The sequence below is a fragment of the Perca flavescens genome, chromosome 1 (assembly GCF_004354835.1).
Source record: "Perca flavescens isolate YP-PL-M2 chromosome 1, PFLA_1.0, whole genome shotgun sequence".
Taxonomy (NCBI): Eukaryota; Metazoa; Chordata; class Actinopteri; order Perciformes; family Percidae; genus Perca; species Perca flavescens.
The window spans coordinates 14,882,484-14,902,468 of NC_041331.1; the positions used below are offsets into that span (position 1 = coordinate 14,882,484).

General features: G+C 40.1%; 1 protein-coding gene and 1 long non-coding RNA gene across 3 annotated transcripts in view; one reads left to right on the plus strand and one right to left on the minus strand.

Moving 5' to 3' along the window:
- Positions 1-2,830: 2,830 nt before the first annotated feature.
- On the minus strand, positions 2,831-3,412 carry LOC114560781 (uncharacterized). The gene is made up of 2 exons (XR_003693236.1): positions 3,123-3,412; positions 2,831-3,018 (listed from the first exon to the last, which is right to left on the minus strand). It is a non-coding gene; the product is annotated as an uncharacterized LOC114560781 (long non-coding RNA).
- Positions 3,413-10,646: 7,234 nt separating this feature from the next.
- The window catches only part of glceb (glucuronic acid epimerase b), a 56,689-nt gene continuing 47,350 nt past the window's right edge, over positions 10,647-19,985 (plus strand). For both annotated transcript variants that reach the window (XM_028579511.1, XM_028579504.1), the window contains exon 1: positions 10,647-10,831. The gene's annotated coding sequence lies outside the window, so the exon portion shown is untranslated. The remainder of the gene's footprint in view (positions 10,832-19,985) is intronic.

A 19,985-nucleotide genomic window follows, 5' to 3' on the forward strand; every position in this document is an offset into this window, starting at 1 on the left:
TTGCATGCATGTGTATGTATGTATATATATATATATATATATATATACGTGCATGCGTATATAGGTATATGCGTGTATGTGCAAGTGCTTTGTACCAGTATATATGTATGTATAAGTCAAGTATTCAATTTTGGCATAAGCAGCTTCTCATAGAAAATTACAGTGCACTTAAGATGAACACTATATAGGAACAGCAGATTTCATTGTCAGCTGTCTGAAAAGCTTATTCAGTCCTGAAACCATTTCTATTAACATTCTTTTTTTCTTAGTGTTTGCAAAGCTGTAACAATGGCAGCGCTGATTTGCCAACACGGTAGAGCTCTACTCTCCCATTCTCTCCCAGTGTATTTTCCTTACCTCTTGCTGTCTTTTGACTTCTCGCCTGTAGGAGGTAAAGGCACAGGCAGCTGTTGGTTGAGAAATCTATGAGCACTTATTGTTTTCTCACTGCTGGAGAATTGCTGCCCCTGCCAGAAAAAAAAAATGTAACTATAAATTAATCAACTGTCTTTATTGTTTATAGCCCTGAAAAAACACATGTGAGCAATAAGCAGACATCGACTCAATGTTTGCTTGTTTCATGAGAAAATCAATGCCTTTGTCCATTAAATATGCTTCTAGACACGGCAGCCAGTCGTCTTAGCCTATCATGAAAAAATTAAACAAATGAGATAAATGCAAATTTGTAAGCTTTAGAGGTTTTGTTGCTGTTGGACAGAGTCAGGCTAGCAGTTTCCCCCTTGCTTCCGGTCTCTATGGTAAGCTAAGCTTGCCAGCTGCTGGCTGTAGCTTAATATAAAGCCTTGGACAAATATGTAAAGAGTGGTAGGAGCTTCTCATCTACCTTTTGGCAAAAAATAATGAGAGAAGCAAAAAAAGTACATTTCCCAAAATATAAGTATTAAAAGAGTACTCAGCCGATTTAGCATTGTACCACTGTACCATTGTCGGACTCACTATAGACCAATGATGAAAATCGATGCAGCAGAACCGGAGATATCGTCTGTTTTATTCCACACATTCTCCGCATATATTACCCACAACGCAACTCGAACCCCGACAGTTCTTTCTGTGATTTGGGTGTGTTATGCCAGTAGCGTTAGCATCCTTAAGCAGAGATGAGGAGGTCTACAGAGGTCTGGTAAGTAAGTTCACTTCTTTCTAGCCACCTAACCTCCTGCAAACAGACTATGTGCAAAAATGGTGGAGTTCACCTTTAAACTGGGAACCAAAAGCTCTTTAATGAACAGCTACCCTTCCCCTTCTTCTGCAAACGAAAATCACTAGAGGAAAGGGTTATATGCATATACATGACTGATTCAAGTAGCTGTGTGTGTCGTCCAGGTCACCGGTGTGTACCAACTGGTGTGTGAGGGAGGGTGGGGCCTGTTGACAATGAGCCATGGGTTGTAGTTATCCCCCTACCAACCAACTGCACTACCTACCTCAATTACCAAAGTATCACCTTGAGATTATCAGAAGAACTGTAGCTGTTTTAATGTGCAAAACCCCCACTGCCTTCTTTCTTCTTTCTCAGATTATTATATATTTTAGTGCTGAGGCCTATGCCACAAATTGTCTTTGCTGACTTCAGATTAGCTCTTAAAACAAATCATGACAGGTTTCCTTTCGGTGAAACTGGATGATACAACATATGCATCCAGTAAAAAGTGCAAGACTCAAATTTGTACGCTTGAGCTCAGTGATGGATTGCAACTGGAAAAGCTGAGCTTTCATTCGGCCGTCAGGAAGAGCTGCCTGCTTCAGCAGTTCTATAACCTCTTTAAAAATGAGCCGCTCTATGATAATTGCCAGAAGTATTAAGGTAATAAATAACAAAAGTTTTCACGTGTTAAACAAAAGCAAGAAATCATATTCGTGTTAGTTGGGTTGACAGCTATGTCACATTAGTGTTGTTGAATTTATCCTTGGTATAAATTACTGCATATCAAAAGAGCTGTGATTGTGATAATATTTAGACAAATGCTTATAATAAAGTATTACCTTTGTGAGCTGCTTTCTATTGACATTTTTATCATCATACATTTATTTTTCACAAAATATATCATCACATTTAATTCCAGATTTAAATGTATGATTAAAACTCTTAATCTCTGAATCTGTATGGTTAGCGGCACTGGAGATGCTGAGAAATACAGTCAACAGTCACAACTGGTGAGTTTGTTTGCACTCATTTTAAGTAAGAGCAGAAGGTGTGGGGGTATATTCTTTTTTTTTTGTAAGTGAGATTGCTTCTTGGATACTTTGGTTTAAATAGCTTGTTTTCCTTACTTATCGCCCAGCTTTCACTTTGTTATCTGGTTAAACAGAACTTTCTTCAGGCGCTTAGAAAATATTTATAAAATCAACACACCACTGTTCGCTCTTGGTGTCTCTCTGCAATGCTGCGAGACAATGCTCTACTTTTTTAAAGTCAATTTAAAAACACTGGAAGCCACAGCACATGAATCTTTTATAACCTTGAGAGAGCCGATAAAGTGAAAGATAAAAGAAGCTGTGCTCTCGGCGCACTCTGGACACTCAGATCAATCAAATGTCGGACAGACTGACTCATCTCTGTGAGGAATCTTAATCTGAGCGTCTGTGACTCAGTCAATTCCTTTGAGGAGGGCATCACGTGCCAAAGGGCTGTTGGTTACATGCAAACCAATACGTTGCTTTTGCTGACCTGCAGAAATGTAAAGATATTCAACTGAAGCTTTGTTTATAACTCACTTAGAAAGAGGCAGGTTTACACATCTCCCTTATTATATAATGTGTTAAGCATATGCTTAAAACCAGAGCAGAACCCATAATGCAGACACAAGGAGGAGTTCAACAAGCAACAATTTATTCACAAAAAAACAAGTAAAATATGCAAAAAGGTGAAAAACTGGTGAACAGGGTGTGGAGGCAGGGAGCCGCTGTCCAGGGTTAGTGAAGGGGGCATCCGAGTGAGGACTGTGGTGAACAAAGACGAGGCTGAGAGTGGCAGATGAGCAGACAAGTGTTGCACGGCTAGAGGGAACAAAAGACAAAAGGTCAGTCAAAGCAGGAAAAAAAGGCAATGAGCAAAATTCAAACAAGCAGGATACAAAAATGCTAGTCGGCTGAGTAGTTACCACTGAGGTAGTCTACGTCCACGACATTCCACTTCCGGGATTGCTCAGTCTGGCATGGAAGGTCTGGCAATGTGAGACTACCACTGAGGTTTCAACAACAAACTGGCGAGGAGCGGAGAGTGAGACCAGGGCATTTCCCATTTCCCAAATTTGTACCTCCTCGATCCTCGAGGCTCATCCTTGACTCCTCGGCTCGGATCTCCTGTGGACCGGACTAAGACACGAGGAGAGGAATCGAGGATGCACAAACTAGAAATTGGGAAAGGGCTCAGGTTATACACTGCAGCAGGAGGAGGTGGCAATCAGTGCTGAAGACTTGCAGGTGGTTGATTGAGCAGGCAGGTGAGTGGAACAAGATTGGCCACGCCCAGCCTCTCTCTCACTGGCACAGACAGGGGAGACAAGACACAGAACAAGAGGGGCAGGTAATATAGAGGGAAAAACAAAGAGCCAAAGCTGCAGATCCTAATGATGATGATGATGATGATGATGATGATGATGATAAATGATGATTCAGGGCAATGGTTCTCAACCTTTTTGGGACCCCCCTATCCATTATCCAGGTCCCTTACCGCCCACCCATCAAATAAGATGTAGGCTAATTGCCCTGAATATTAATGATTAGGTCCTATTATTGTTATGATAATTAACATCATTATTATTGTTGTTACTATTAATATCAAAAGATAAACAATGTTTACGTTTAATATAGACTATAAAGTTCAGGACAAGACCGATTCATAACGCTGCAGTACGGAGTTTATAGATGATACTCTGACGTCCCGTTCCCATGAAGGCAGCACGGAGCTGCACCACACAAAGCCTAAAGAAACACTAAAGAGAACAAGAGTTACGATCCACCGTGTTGTCCAGTCGCACGGGTGTAAACTGGCAGGTTTTAATGTTGCAGACCACTGTTTTTTGCAAGTACTTTAAAGTGTAAACTTGTATTGTTGTGAACCTTTGGTATAAACTCACCTTAAAACAAATGCCCCCCAAAGGCACCTTAACGCCCCCTTTCCACAATATTGCTTCCAGCGTCCCCCGTCATCCTCTGAACGCCTCCTGGGGGGCTATACCACCCCCGTTGAGAAGCACTGAATTAGGGGCTACACCTTTTAGTAAAATGTCCATTGTGATGAGTTCTTCTGGATAGTGCATTATATCATCTCAGAAAGGGAACTTTTGTTTTGTGACAGATTTTTTTTGTTGAACCTGGGAGAGAAGACAGAGATCTTTCTTTCTTGTCTGACAAATGTTTCACCACTGCAACTGTATTGTTGGTGTCTTACAGGTCCATGTGGGCTGGGCACTTGAATGTGCATGACACAATAAATAACATAACTAATAGTCACAGATACTGTTGATCACATTTTGCTCAGTCTCAGTCTAACTGGAGCATCTGTACCCTGTCAAACGCACTTTTCTGACACAAACTCCCTCAGTCCCAGTTTTCTTTGCTGCTGATAAATCTGTGTCAATGCGCCACAAATATAAAACAAGACATCTTGCAGGGAATTCATTTCTAAAGCCAAATGCATCCAGGCCTGTATCAGTTATGTCCCTTGGTGCCTTGTGTTAAAATTAGCATTTGATTATTTCCCTTTGCTCTCCTTCTTCGTCCATCAGCAACAGAACATCATCATTCTCAAGGACTTAGAATGTAAATTAGCAATCTAACAAACTGTTATCAATCTGAATTATCTCTATGGGATTTTTGTGTATTTGTGGTGAAACCACTCTTCATTGGTACAACTTATATTACACTCAGCAAAGCTTAGTCTGATGCAAAATATGATGTTTTGTTTTGTTTTTGTTTAGTGATATCCACATTAGTTGTCACCCTGGCAACAACTACTCCTCCTGTGGTCCATAATGTGACAAACATCCTCGGTATAAAGCAGACAAATCAGTGTGAGTGACATTCCAAGGCTTTGGAAAATAAATGATTAGGCGTTGTCACATTAATAAAGCCCCCTCTCCCTCCATCTCTGTCCACATAGCGCTGTCAGTCTTCTCTTTCTTGTGCCTGAGGTTGATGTCAGATAGGGAGAGCACCACATTAAAGTGGCGCGACAATTCTACTTTTCCAAAGGTGGAAATGAGGGACGGACTTAGAATACCAATAGCCATAGATCAAATGAATGGTAGGGATTTTGAGCGCCTTATCTCACTCGGTCAGTCAGTTTGGAGTTGGCGCCTGCTACAAAGACCCAGAGAGAGGACTATGGCCTCAGAGATCCTCCCAGCTATCCCTCCGGCTGCAGGGGAAAAGGGTACATCTACACACACACATTACATTCACTTTTGCCTCCAATAGTTTATTATATTTGTATAGGTTTATTAAACAATTTTTTCTATTTTCTACTCAAGCTGTATTTTGCTAATCCTCTGCTGACAGACTTTTCAGAGAAAAGTTCATCCGACTCCAGTTTGTGCGGCATTTCTTTTTTCTTTTTTTAAGAATTAAGCCCACTAATCCCTATTTTCTGCTGCTGTCACTCTGGAATGATATCTGACAGGTATTAAAAGTAGGGCCGGTGTGTGAAGTTCTTCTTAAATCGCTCCAGTGAGTCCACATTTTGAACTTGGAAGTAAGCATAGACTTTAGAAAAACAGCCAGAAATCTATTCAGTTATGTGTTTAATCAACACTTGATTGAAAAAAAAAAAAAAAAGAGCCTGCGAATTTCCATTAAATTCCTTAGTTATTGAGCAGTGAGTGGGGTTTGATGGAGAAGGCTGCTTGTCAACCAGAAATGTGATTTAGCTCTGAAATATTCTCTGTCGATTCAAGAACTATTGCTATCTTCACCAAGCAGTCCCTTTTCTCGTTATGCATTCTACAGCGGAAGGAATGAAAAGGGGAAATTATCTGCTTTGAATTGCCTTTATATAATCCCAAATTTAAATTCTTGAATCTGTACTTTTGCCAGCAGTACATCTTCCTTTCAACAGTTACAGTGCAGACTATTACTCTGCACAAAGGGAATGACTGGGTTTGCATGCTATATCCATGTTGAGTGAAGAAATGAGCTGTGAAGCCACATTTCCTTTACCAGTCCCATTACCCTCACACCTGTTATCACTTGAAATTATATAATTGATTTTATAACAGTCAATGGTTTCTCTTTATCAACATGTGGACGTGCTGTTCACCTGAATCACAGTAATGTCAGAAATACACAAAAACAAATTTCCTTCTGCAGTTCATCTTTTCTGCTACAATCAATTGTCCTGTTCAAAGATTTCTACATTAATTTGGTAACCTAACCCCTAAAAAAATCTTTCCAGTGGCTTTATTTCTTGTCCCTGTCAGGTAATTCCACTAAGAACTGTGAAAATAATAAATAAATAATAATAATAATAATAATAGACATAATAAAGGCACAGCTTGACTAGAGTTCCTGGGCAAGCTGCACATAATCAGTGCACAATACTTCACACTGAAAATAAAAGCTCCACATAACATTGTCCTCCCACATTGTCATTTTCACACATTGCTTTAGGAACAAAATATCACCAGACGTTCCTTGATTTTGTAATAGAGAACTATTAGAAGACTTATAGAGGGACAACATGTCAAAATTGAATGGAACATAATGAAAATCTAGCTTAAACCATGTGTCTGCTTGTAGAAATGCATAAACACCTCAGTGAACAAATTATTACCATCTTCCTGATTTAATTGGGATGATAATCAAATTTTTGGGTTCATATCTGACTTAAATGAAGAAGACAAAGCCATGCTCTGTGAGGCTTTGCATGGCATGGCTAAATACCAACCTGAGCATGCTAATATGTTCACAGACAATGCTAAAATGTTGATGTTCAGGTATAATGTTCACCATCTTTAGTGTGTTAGCATGCTAACATTTGCTAATTAGCACTAAACACAAAGTACATAGGCCTGATAGGATTGTCATTACTTTTGATTGAACATTTGTTCATAAATCAAGACATTGGACAAATTAAAATACTTACCTGATGATGGCGCTACATTAAAAGTTAAGGAATCACCAAAGTCATTGCAGTTCATATTGAGGGGGACACAAATGTCAGTACCAATTGTCATGACAATCCATTCAAAAATAAACAAAGATTGCTTAAATATCAAACAAACCCTCATGATGGCACAAGAAAGTCAGGGGACCACTAAAGTCATCAGCTTTCATGTAAATGCCTATACAAAATGTGGTGCTAATCCATAGAGCAGATGTTGATATATGTCACTGAATAAGTGAAAATTTTAAACCTGCTGGTGGGGCTAGAGGAAAAGTCAGAGGCAAACAAAGATCACTTGCATTCATCCTCCAGGGACCATGAATGTCTGTAGAAAAATGCATGGTAATGCATCCAATATTTGTTGAGGTATTTCAGTCTGGACCAAAGTGGTTACCTGACCAAAAGACCCCTAGTGACATCCCTAGAGCCACACCGCCATATGGCTAATAACGCATCAATGTAGACGATATCTTACTAAGGGTCTCAATTATTTTATTTATTTATTTAACCTTTATTTATCCATTGAGAACAAATTCTCATTTGCAACGACGACCAGTCACATTCACACAGTTCCACATTCAATAACACCTTAATGTGACATTAGTGGCTTTATGTATTGTCAATAATAATTGTAATGTCAGACATTTCTTTTGCAGCACATACAAAACATACATAGAAAAAAAGCTGCGGTTCTCTCAAAATCTACATGCAACTATAGTAAAACTATACCTACTGATTTCATTGAGCATCCTCGACATTTATAGCTCCGATGATAACATTACTACCAGTCAACTATAGGCATACAGTATATGACACTCAAAGAGAAAGTGGGAGAACACAGTTTTTTCCCAGGCGAGATGTTGCTGTCTTGCATCATGCATGTGCTGTACCCTGAGTTTGTCTGTGATGATATCATCTTCTTTTATTCTTTCTCATGGTGTATTTCATAAGATTTGGCATCAGATGCTGAGGAGAGGGGAATGTCTCATTTATTTAAGTCTTTGCTGAAATGCCCTAATGCAGCCTCATGAAAAAGACATTAGAGCTCAAAGAAAAGCTTGAAATTGCACTTGATGTAACACATTTCAACAATGGAACCTCTTTTCTATCAAAAAATACTGCAGCATACTCTGCCTTAAGCATTAACAATGACGTGGGACATTTATTCCCTGTATTCTTTTTTAGGGTTGCAGAGAGGTGTGGGATAGTGTCCATTGAGTAGACTGCAATGGAGACTCTGGGCATATAGCTGTGTAGAGTATGGATCCTAGCTGTTGTCATATAGTCTGTGGAAGGAGAAAAACAAAACACTGTGAGGAAAACATGTGGACAATATGGAAACTAAACACAGAAACCAAATTCAGGATGGTGAATTAAGGATAAACAGGAGGGGAAGGGATGGGATCTGTGGGCATGTTGGCAGCCAGGATCAATATACTTTATGCAGTAATGCCACTACTTTTGCAACAATAGTATTTTTGACAGCTTGACAGCATTGTGTTTGTGAGGATCTTAAACAATTTCTGCCGCAGGCATCTCCTCCCATTGCGGGATTCATAATTATGCAGAATGTTGTCATTAACTCCCTTGGTTATCACCAAAGGTAGACTTCTTTGCCACACTGGAATCAACTGGAGAGATACTGGAGATACAATGAGCCTGAACAAAGTGAATAATGCATTATGTCAAGAGACAGAAGTGAGATGCAACGCAGTGCATGAAACAATATTAGAATGCTGTGCAAGATATGTGATCCCTCCCAAGGTGCCATAAGAAAGTGAATGGCTCATTTAGAAAACAGGATTGTTTTGATTAACTAATTAAATATTACTTTTTAAGCACTAAAATCAAAGGCAGGGTTGGTAACTTTTTCCAATATACGCTTTTTTTTACATATTGTTTGAAATGGTCTTTACACCCTGACAGCAATAAAAAAACGTATTTAACGCATGCACACTTGCACGCATGCACGCTTGCACGCATGCACGCTTGCACACACACACACACACACACACACACACCTGCAGATAATTCATTTTATTTTTGTATCGGCCATATTATGAGCTCGAAAGGAGCAAGATTTCAGATCGGCCCATCTGAGCTTTCATTTTCTCAAAGGCAGAGCAGGATACCCAGGCCTCGATTTACACCTATCGCCATTTCTAGCCACTGGGGGACCATAGGCAGGCTGGGGGAACTCATATTAATGTTAAAAAAACCTCCCTGGAGACCTTTAATTCAAAACAAATTTGTATGTGTACTTTTGACATGAGATTAAGGGGGTTTAAATACATGAAAAGACATTTTCAAGCGCATAAACTGATATAGTTCTCATATAATCCTTATTTGTCACTTGAACTTCAACAATGTGTGACTCAGTTCAGCTTCAGCTTCCAACAGTAAATACTGAGATTCAGAGTCTTTAACAATAGATCCTAAAGCTCAACACTCTTGTGATCCCTCAGTATGTAAACAACATGTTTGAGTGATTATACTCTTATGTAATATACATTGATGCTTTTTAATACTTTAATACAACTGATGTTTTAATTCTCATTATGTATATTAAGTACATAATATATAAGTAAGTATTAACTTATTAAGTATATTGTTGATTATATTCTTGTATTGCTGGTTATCTTATCTTCTTTTATTACTGTTTGTTACTTTTCAAGTTGAATATGATGTAATCTCTGCAGTCTCCTGTTCCCATGTGTTCTTTCTGAATGTAAAAAATAGGCTGAAGATATTTAAATGGATGGGATGTGATATATTTTTCTATACCAGTTGTGTTTCTGAAAAATGTGATGCAATGTAAACTACTGAAAGAAGCCAGATTCACAAAACTACAATTGCTCAAACTACCAACACCTACTACTGTGCGTTGGACAATGACTCCTTGTGTTACATAATATGACGGGGCATTGCTCAAGGACCCTGTGCTACTCCCTGAATTTCATGTGTGTGCTGTGTGTATAAAGAGGTGTTCGCGTAAGATAGATTTCAACTGCCAATTACATGAACCTTGTGGATTGTGTGGACTGACAAATAATGAAAGGGATTTTTTATTTTCAAAACTGTTACTTTTTCCTCTGAATGTCTGCCATTATGGCTTGTAAAACATTTAAATCCTGCATTACCTTTTCAAATGATAATTTTCAGAAAAGGTTAAGTGTAAATTTTAGTGATAGTCTTTAAATACCATTTTTGACAAGCTCACACAGGTGAATATGATTTTACACAAGACACAATATTTTATATCTTTTTAACTGTTTTTTTTTACTATTGTGATCATTTGAATACTTTATTTAATTAGTATTTAATTTTTAATTTACTTATTATTTAATTTCTTTATTTCCACAGAGCACAAACTCTCTGGGCTCTGACCAAGGGCTCTGACTCTGACTGACAAACCAAACAAATGCTTGGATCTGTTGGAGTTAATTTCATTGGTTCGTAGATATCTCCGAGATCTCGTTCTATCTCGCGATACTGCAGATCCTTACCAATGAGAAGCAGATCCTGAGCTGTATTCAGTCGCTGTTGTGGCTGAGAGGCAGGACAGTCAGTCAGTTCGTTCAGTTGAACCGTGATTGAGCCTGAGGCAAAACAGGAGTCTTTTAAACTAACCGACCAACCGAAAATAACTACTTCTGGTGTCCCCTCAACCAACTCCGGCTCTGTACGAGACCTTTAATCCTGCAGGTAAGGTTGCTAACGTTATGTCTTGTTGGCTCCCTCTGTCCAGACACTCGTGTGCAGTGCTAGCTGGTATTTTCACAGTTCAGTTTCACATCAGCGAAGCAACATTTAAATCCCACCAGTCTTCGTTTCCTCTTCTGTCACATCTTAACGTTACCTTCGTGAAACACTTGACCGTTAAAAGTCTTTAATACAACCCTTAGCTTATCGGCTTGTATTAACTGAACCCGAGGGGGAATACAGGAACTTCAAAGCTCAGTGTTGGTCTCTGGAATGCCATACCCTGTTAGCTTGTATGCTAACGATACATCTGCTTAAAATAAAGTAGCTGTTGGCTGGCTCACCAGCCAGCTGGCTACGTCTTTCTGCCAGATCATTACCAAAAATATCAGCGTTTTACAATATTGTCCTGTTGGAGAGGTTGTGATGATGTGTCTTTGCGAGGAAGCAATGTCAGGCTATTTTGTGAATGGACCAGATCAGAAACTGGAAAACTTAAAGTGTGCCACCGGTTAGATAATACTGTTGTTGTTGTTTTTTTTTTTTTTTTTAGCAAATATGTGTTTTCATCCGCAAATCGTTGCAACAGAATATCTACTTTTCATTGCTAGTTGACTCTGATATTCCTCGGTGTCTTAATGATAGGATCACTTTCTTATGTGTTGTTACTTCTCCATCCACAAAGATTTTTCGTTTTCCATGATATTTCCACCTACAAGCGCCACGCATAACTGCAGCTGGCCTGTTATTACAGGATGAAGGTAAAATACCACTTATGTGTAATTGTGCATCTGGGAATACAGTAATCACAGATGCAATGACATCAAATTAGCTTTTTAGCGTATACACATCTTGAATTGTCTATCCACACCAATCTTTTACAGTGTGATCCCTTTATGTTTTGGTAATTACACAGCTGTTAACAGTGTGCATTGTTAAGGATATGATGTGGTGGGCGTTAGGCTATTTTTAGGATACTAACATTGAGTTATGTGCCCATATCCTCCAACAGTAAATGTCCACGAAAAGAAGATAAGATGGAGCTGTATGTATGAGCTGTGTGCCCAATGCTTGATCTACATGTTGAAATATGCATATATGTAGTTAAAATGTACAAATACATTGTAAAATAAAATGTACATATACAATACCAAAATAATAATAGAATGAAAATGGCACTCACAACACCCCAATGCAAACACATTGATCGCTTATAAACTATCTGCACATCCTTTGTCACTTTCAAAATCTGTAAACATTTTTAGCCCCAAATATACGAGTAGATTCACTGAATGTTGGAAAGTGGTTGCTTGTTTGTGATCAGGCTAACTTTGATATTAACTTTGGGTACACCGGCAAGGATATATGAAATTACTATTTGTCACTGACAGTAGCCCACTGTAAAGCCTAACTCTAAACATGATTTTAAATGTAAATTTTTTTTTATTTCAGTGCTTATTTGTCTGCTGTTCTGTACCGTGCTAAGTGTGTGATCAATGAATCTGTAAATTTCAGAGTGTCCTGTTCTGGGTGTGTCCTCAACCTCATGTCTATGCTGTCTATGCTATCAAATAGCTAGTTGAATAAAAGGAGTGAGTAGAGTGACTTCATTTTCATGGCTGGTTTAGGGAGGTCAAGTTTTAAATTGAAATGATGAATGTTGTACATTAGGTCTTTCTGCAAACTGCTATGATTTGGATTTTATATGTCAAACGGCACCACAGGCTAGTTTTATTACGATGTCTGACTATCAAATACCTTAAATGCTTTACATTTTGCTCAAGAGCCAGCTGAAACATGTTTAAATATTTCTTACCGGAACTGTGTTGCACTCAAAATCAGTGTGAGCACAACCCCAATAACCCACCTGGACTTTTGCTAAGTCACTGAGGTTACTTTAGCATCGTTTCATTGATTTACTGAATCTCTAAATATGTACGTGGTCAGCCGTAATCACAGTAGGATCAGCGCTGAGACGGCTCCCCCCAAATGAACGAAAAGCAAAAACTTTAGAAGCAGAGCTAATAAATCAGAGTTGATAGAAACACCTAGAAAATACAGAATACACTATGTGTGAACAGTGGGGAATAGCTATTACATTATAACACTTAATTAGGAAGTGAGGAGATTCTGAATTCAACATGAAATACCAACAACCAATTTAGACCCTGAAGAAGAGCTTTGAAATCTATAATTCTGAGCACCTGGCAAAGTAATCCTTTACTCACTGGTATTGATCAACAGCTCTATACGCCCCTCTTAGATCTGTTAAGTCCTTTTCCTGCAGTGGTGCAAAGTGTACCTTTTCATAAGTTATTCCTCCATCAGAAAACACCATCCAGCAATTTCACACTTTAGCCCTGTAGATTTAGCTTTGATCTCTGAGCATGTTGCTGTTTTGTTTGGTGTCTTTCAATGGCAGAGTCTACTCGCACAATTTCACCATATCCTCGTAGTTCTGTGGTGTTAAACATTTCACAGTTACAGTAGTCTTAAACCCATATTTACCCTTCAGTTCACCATCTCCAGTAAATATTAAACATAGGGCCCTATCGAGTGTTATCTGCTGTATTTGGCAGAGTGCAGTTTTGTGTCGCTAGGCTTTGATTTATTGTCGATGTATGCCCTTCCAAAGCCATTTCAGTCTCTTCTCTGATGAGTGTCCTTAATCAGCACATTTCAGCACACAGCATGAAACAGTCAAGTGTCCTTGTGGCTGAAGTTGTCTCTTCTTGTTTCCAACAGGTACAGTATGCATTTGTACAGGACAGAAAGCTGTCAAATGGTAGCCGTATTTTATGTTGAACTCTACTCATTTTTACCTCTTTTCTGTGGCACTTTTACTGCATAGTGGGAGCAAAGTAGAAACCAGATATGCAACTTGTCCAATCCTTTGTTGTATACACTGTTGTAATTACTAGCCTTAAACATAAGACCACTGCTCTCTCACTTGCTCTCTGAATCAGGCAGTTGTCTGTAAAATAAATATAATTCCCCATTATTATGCGGTTATGCCTAGTCGAAACATGTCCGTCTCAACAAGAATCAACAGCAGAAAGATCTAAGTCTAGGCCTGATTACATATTTTAGTATGTGCATAACGATTGTCTGCCTGGAGTGTAGCACTTTCAGACTGGAGGCAAATCAGATTCGTTTTTCCAATCAGATCTTTAAGACAGACTGTCCGCACTGTTATTTGCAAGTGCTCAGATCGGCTTTGTCAGTAAATACGTAGCTACGCTGGTGACGCAGCTTTCTATCTGCTCACTTCTGTCACTCTTGATTTGATGTTGTTGTGTGTGTCGCGTTGCGAGTGACGCAAAAGACACTTTGAAATCTGATTTGAGCGTCCAGACTGAGACGCTGAGGTCTGTAGAAATCTGATTGGAATCACATTTCAAACCAACTCCAACTCAAAATGCGATATTGCGATATCGATTATGAATATTGCAATATTGATATTAATTTCAATATTTTTAAACCTATGTAAAATTACAAAGTTACGGGAAAACGCATCAAAATAGATTCATAACAAATAAAACAAGTTTTATTACGACCGAAGGTTTATTTCAACTATCGTATTGGACTGGTCCAACATGAATAAATAAGGACCATGTCTACAGAACAGGATATGCTTTACTAGTTGTACAGTATAAAATAAATAAATAAAGAGAACAGGACACAACTTTTCTTTCGCTTCTCTGATTCGTTCCATTTAGTTGTCTCTATCTATTTCTTCGCTTACACTGTCACTCTCTCGAAATATGCACACACGTGGTACGCTCCATAGGGTTTGTTGCGTAGTGGACCCGTGCGCTGACGTGTAATAACGTGCAAGTGGCATTGTAACCAGCCAATGAAACATGATCATTATAGCGCTTCAAGCGGGCTCTACATCGGACACAACTAAGCCACACAGCCATCGGACGGGACGCAGCGCTCCACAAAATAAACAAAATATTGCATACTTATCACGACACTTTCGATATAATATTGCGCAACGTGATACTGCGATAATGATATTGAGTCAATATATCATGCACCCCTAGTACCAATGTAATAAATCATATTTTGTTCTTGGCTGTAGCACTACTACTGTAGTTCATACAGTATTTTCTACTTATGTTAAATTCTGTATCAATCTTATCTGTACAATACCTCTTTTTGGAGTATGTTTAACATCTTAATTAAGCTTTAAAGGAAAGGTCTGCATGAGGCCGAGTCTTTTATCAAACTCTCAAGGCTTTCCCATCTGTTTTCTACCAGCAGCCCAAAAAGAGAGAATGCTGCCAAATCATAAACAGGCGACATTTAAATATTTAACAATATACTTCTTTTTATTTTTCTGTGTTGTCCTCAGCATTGAGTTTATGAACCTTTTTGAGATATGTATATGATGACCCACACTGACTAAATAATCTGAACTAAAATTGAATCGCATTCGCTTTGTTCCAGTTTTGAAATTATTTGTTGGCAGATGTTTACTGAAATGTTTGGTTGGCTTATAGGGTTAGTCAAAAATACCATACCATGAGACAATGGGCCAGTACAGATTTTATTATGATGTTTCTACCAAACTAGCTTTATATATATAATATAATACTAGCTATATAATATATTTGTGTTAGGCCATTGTGGGCAATTTTGCAAATCAGGACTGCTTTGTTGCAATATTGGGTTTAGGGGATTTTTGCATCAGTGTGATGAAGTACCTTGATTTGTCAGATGCTTCATTCATAGGATTAGCCCAAAACGGACATTCCCATCTTGCTATTTTATTGTCTTCTCAATTGAATTTCCAGTAAATGCCTTACAGACTATATTTCCTGGTGTACAGTATAGTACTATTGTGATTTAAATTACATATTCTCAACATAAGACTTGATCCATATTGTCCACACCTAGTGGCAGAAGAGATTATCAGATGTGGGTTGTATGTGATTTTAGGCTGGCAGATGGCAGCTCTACTGAGTGTTGATACATGCCTTTCTTGCTGAAGTTGACCAGAAAATCCTCTTTAAATTAGCCATTTCTCTCCTGCTCCTCACATCACACAATTTAGCATGGAAGCAGTCAAACCTGCTGTCTTGTGTGGGTTTGTCCTTTGAGACCCTTTATTGCTGTGATTCACTTGACAAGGGCCGCTGAGTGGATGTTGGATATAGATAAAACAGGCTAGCTTCATATCCACTTTACCCCGAGACTGTGTTTATACGTGTTTTTTTGTTTTGTTTGTTTTTTTTAGCAGGTGGCTGTCCCATCTGGTGCGCTTTAGTCCTCCTTATGACCTCTGCCAGGAGTTATCCCACATTTTTTGAGTAGCCGGTCAGATGGCTAGATGGCAGATCTATAGGATGTTTGCACAGCAAGAAAGATTCTTCAAGTGATGTCATTTTTTTACCAAATGACTTCAAAGAAGTTCAATTGTTTGTGAAAATCTGACAATTGTAAAAGCAAGATTAAAGATTTAATTTTTATAGGCCTATGTAAAATCATAATCCTATAGAATAGCTCTACTGCAAAATAAACCCTAAAATATTTCAGAATATGCATAAATGTAGGGGTAAAATGCTTATGTGAATCTTAAAATGAAATTCCAAAGTAAGTATAATAAATAAGTGTCATATGCAAGTTGTTTTACTCTCTTGTTCCAATACTGTTAGTACTATCCACACCTTAAAATAAGAAGTGTCAGATGTTTTCTCTCTCATTGGCACTAAACCACTTCCAACTTGGACCTGCTCGGTGTCAACTTCCCCTTTCTCTCAAGATGGGTGCTTCCGTTGAAAATAAAGCGCTATTTTAATGCGATCTTGCATTCAACTAGCTTGATAATGGTTAAGAGACATTGTCAACCTCTCCCAAATTGTTCTTATTTGTATGACAAAGTTGCTCTATGATTGCATAGAATTGTCAGTAGTAATCAACTGCTTGGCGTCAGTACCTTCATGGTTTGAAAGTAAGTTCTACTTTAATTTCCTGAAGACTCAAAAGTTCACAGCCCAACAAGCCCTTCATAATGGCTGCTTTTCATAGTTTTTCTAGCCTACATTCTGTTAATTCTTGGCAGTGGGTTGGAGGGGTTGGATGAGTCCAGGCCCTCTGTGGGACACCTCTGTTGTAAACCCTTGCCCTGTGACCCTCACAGTACAGCCAGCCATGGCCTGCTTCAAAGGCAACACGCAGACCACTCATGTCTGCATACTTTGAAGCCACAACCCTCCCCCAGGCACGTTCCTCTATACCCCTTCTCTATACTAAATACCAACCACCCACTCCAACAAAAGAGAGCCCCAGTTGCTCTCAAGCACACGGACAACAGATATGGACTTATGCTCCCGCACAGTATTCACCATACTTGTTGACTTTCAGTGAACAAGTCTTTCAGAAAAAAATGCTTTTAACACTGATTTTGTATTTAACCAGGATTAAGAGCTGGTAGGTCCAGACAGGCTTTCTAAGGAATTAACACTCTACGGGGAGTGGTTGGCTGGCTCATGATCATGTGTGGAGTGCTTGCGCCTTTGCCTTCTGTCCTATCTGTCACAGCGTCCGTACCCGAACCCAAGACACCCACTACCCTGCTCCTTTATACACATGGGTTAACCATACAGCTAAGCCAATATTGTAGTGCTGTTCTTCTCAGCCACAACTGTCTCTTGCGACAATCTGACTTGCAAGTATCTATTCACTGGCAGAGAATAGAGATGCCACTGTGTTGCCTCTCAACTTGTGTTCTGTGCAACCAAAGTTAATATCACTTATGTTATACTGACAAGCTGAATGCTTCTCACTTCATTTACTCACTACGGACTTATTGTGTCATTCACTTGTTCAAACAGTTGTAGTCCATATTGGAATTGAGGTAAGAAAAGAACTTAACTTGGCACCAGCTTGTGTGTGTGTGTGTGTGTGTGTGTGTGTGTGTGTGTGTGTGTGTGTGTGTGTGTGTGTGTGTGTGTGTGTGTGTGTGTGTGTGTGTGTGTGTGTGTGTGTGTGTGTGTGTGTGTGTGTGTGTGTGTGTGTGTGTGTGTGTGTGTGTGTGTGTGTGTGTGTGTGTGTGTGTGTGTGTGTGTGTGTGTGTGTGGTTGTTTTTTCTGTTGCTTTGTATTCATTTAGCATTTAAAGTAAAATTCCTGTATTTTTCTACCGTGGTCTTATAGTAGGACTGCACAATTAATTGCAATTGTATAGAAATCGCAATATGGACTAGTGCAATATCCAAATTGTAGGGGGGCGCAATATTAAAGGCAAAATATGTGTCAAACCATTCTGAATAGAGTATTGTGGTGCTGCAGAGACGTCCCTGTCTACAAATCCTGTCCTACAGACAAAAAAAAAAAAGAATCAGTTTGTACAGATCCTCAAAAATCACACTCATTTAATTTTCTTTTATATTTTTCAATGGAAATTAGAATGATACAAAAATAATAATTCCCTCCAATATCGTGAATCATATTGCAATCGCAATATCAGTCAAATATAATTGCAATCAGACATTTTCCCCATATCGTGCAGCCCTATCTTATAGTGCATTCCATTTGTACGCAGAAGTCGGATTTTCCGAGGTCAAAGTCGAAAACACGCCCATCTGAGCTCACAACTCGGGCAACCACCGAGTACCCCAAGCTAAAAATCCAACATAGCTGCTCCGTGTATCAACAGTTGTGAAAGCTGTGGTAACGTACAGTTATTAGCACTTCTGTGTTATTTGTGTCTCACTAAATTAGTCGTACACGCAGTGCTGTCCATATTCTATCTGTAGTTGTTATGTTGTTTGTATGCACAAAGAACAGTGTAATGCATTGTTATAAACTGGCATTGCTAACGATGGCTAACATGGCTAGAGCTAATGAAAACATTGAAAATCCGACTTGTATATGGAACGCATTCAACTCGGGTGTGACGTCATTCCCAGTTTCCCAGTTATTCTCAAAATTGTGGACTACCGCTTACTGTGTCTCCACAGTAGAGATTTTGGAAAAATTGATTAAAGTCCATCCATCCATCCATCCATCCATCTTCGTCCGCTTATCCGGTGTCGGGTCGCGGGGGGAGCAGTTCCAGCAGGGGACCCCAAACTTCCCTTGCCTCTCCGTGAACCATCACCTTATCGTGGTGGAGAGGTTTGTGTGTCTCTGTGAACCTGAGGGCTGTGTTGTCTGGAGCTTTGTGCTCCTGGTAGGGTCTCCCAAGGCAAAGTGGTCTCAGGTGAGGGGCCAGACAAAGAATGGTTCAAAAACCCGAATGCAAAAGCTAAGCAGAGATGGAGTGACCCTGCCCGGAGGAAGCCCGGGGCCCCGTCTGGAGCCAGGCCCAGACGGCGGGCTCGTCGGCGGAGCGCCTGGTGGCCGGGTTTGCCACGGAGCCCGGCCGGGCACAGCCCGAACAAGCTACGTGGCAACTCCCTCTCCATCCCATGGGCCCACCACCTGTGGGAGGAACCGTTGGGGTCGGGTGCGATGCCACATGGGTGGCAGTGAAGGTCAGGGGCCTCGACGGACCAGACCCGGGCGGCAGACGCTGGCTCTGGGGACGTGGAACGTCACCCTCTGTGGGGAAGGAGCCGGAACTGGTGCGGGAGGTGGAGCGCCACCGGTTAGATCTGGTGGGGCTTACCTCTACGCACAGTCTTGGTTCTGGAACCATACTCCTGGATAGGGGTGGACTCTTTTCTTCTCCGGAGTTGCCCAGGGTGTGAGGCGCCGGGCGGGGTGTGGGGATACTCACAAGCCCCGGCTGAGCGCCGCTGTGTTGGAGTTTACCCCGTGGACGAGAGGGTCGCCTCCCCACGCCTGCGGGTTGTGGGGGGAAAACTCTGACTGTTGTTTGTGCATATGCACCAAACAGGAGTTCGGAGTATTCGGCCTTCTTGGAGACCTTGACTGGAGTCCTGCATGGGGCTCCAGTGGGGGACTCCATTGTTCTGCTGGGGACTTCAACGCACACGTGGGCAATGATGGAGACACCTGGAGGCGTGATTGGGAGGAACGGCCTCCCTGATCTAAACCAGAGTGGGTGTTTGTTGTTGGACTTCTGTGCTAGTCATGGATTGTCTATAACGAATACCATGTTCGAACATAGGGATGCTCATAAGTGTACCTGGTACCAGAGCACCCTAGGCCAAGGTCAATGATCGATTTCATAATCGTTTCAT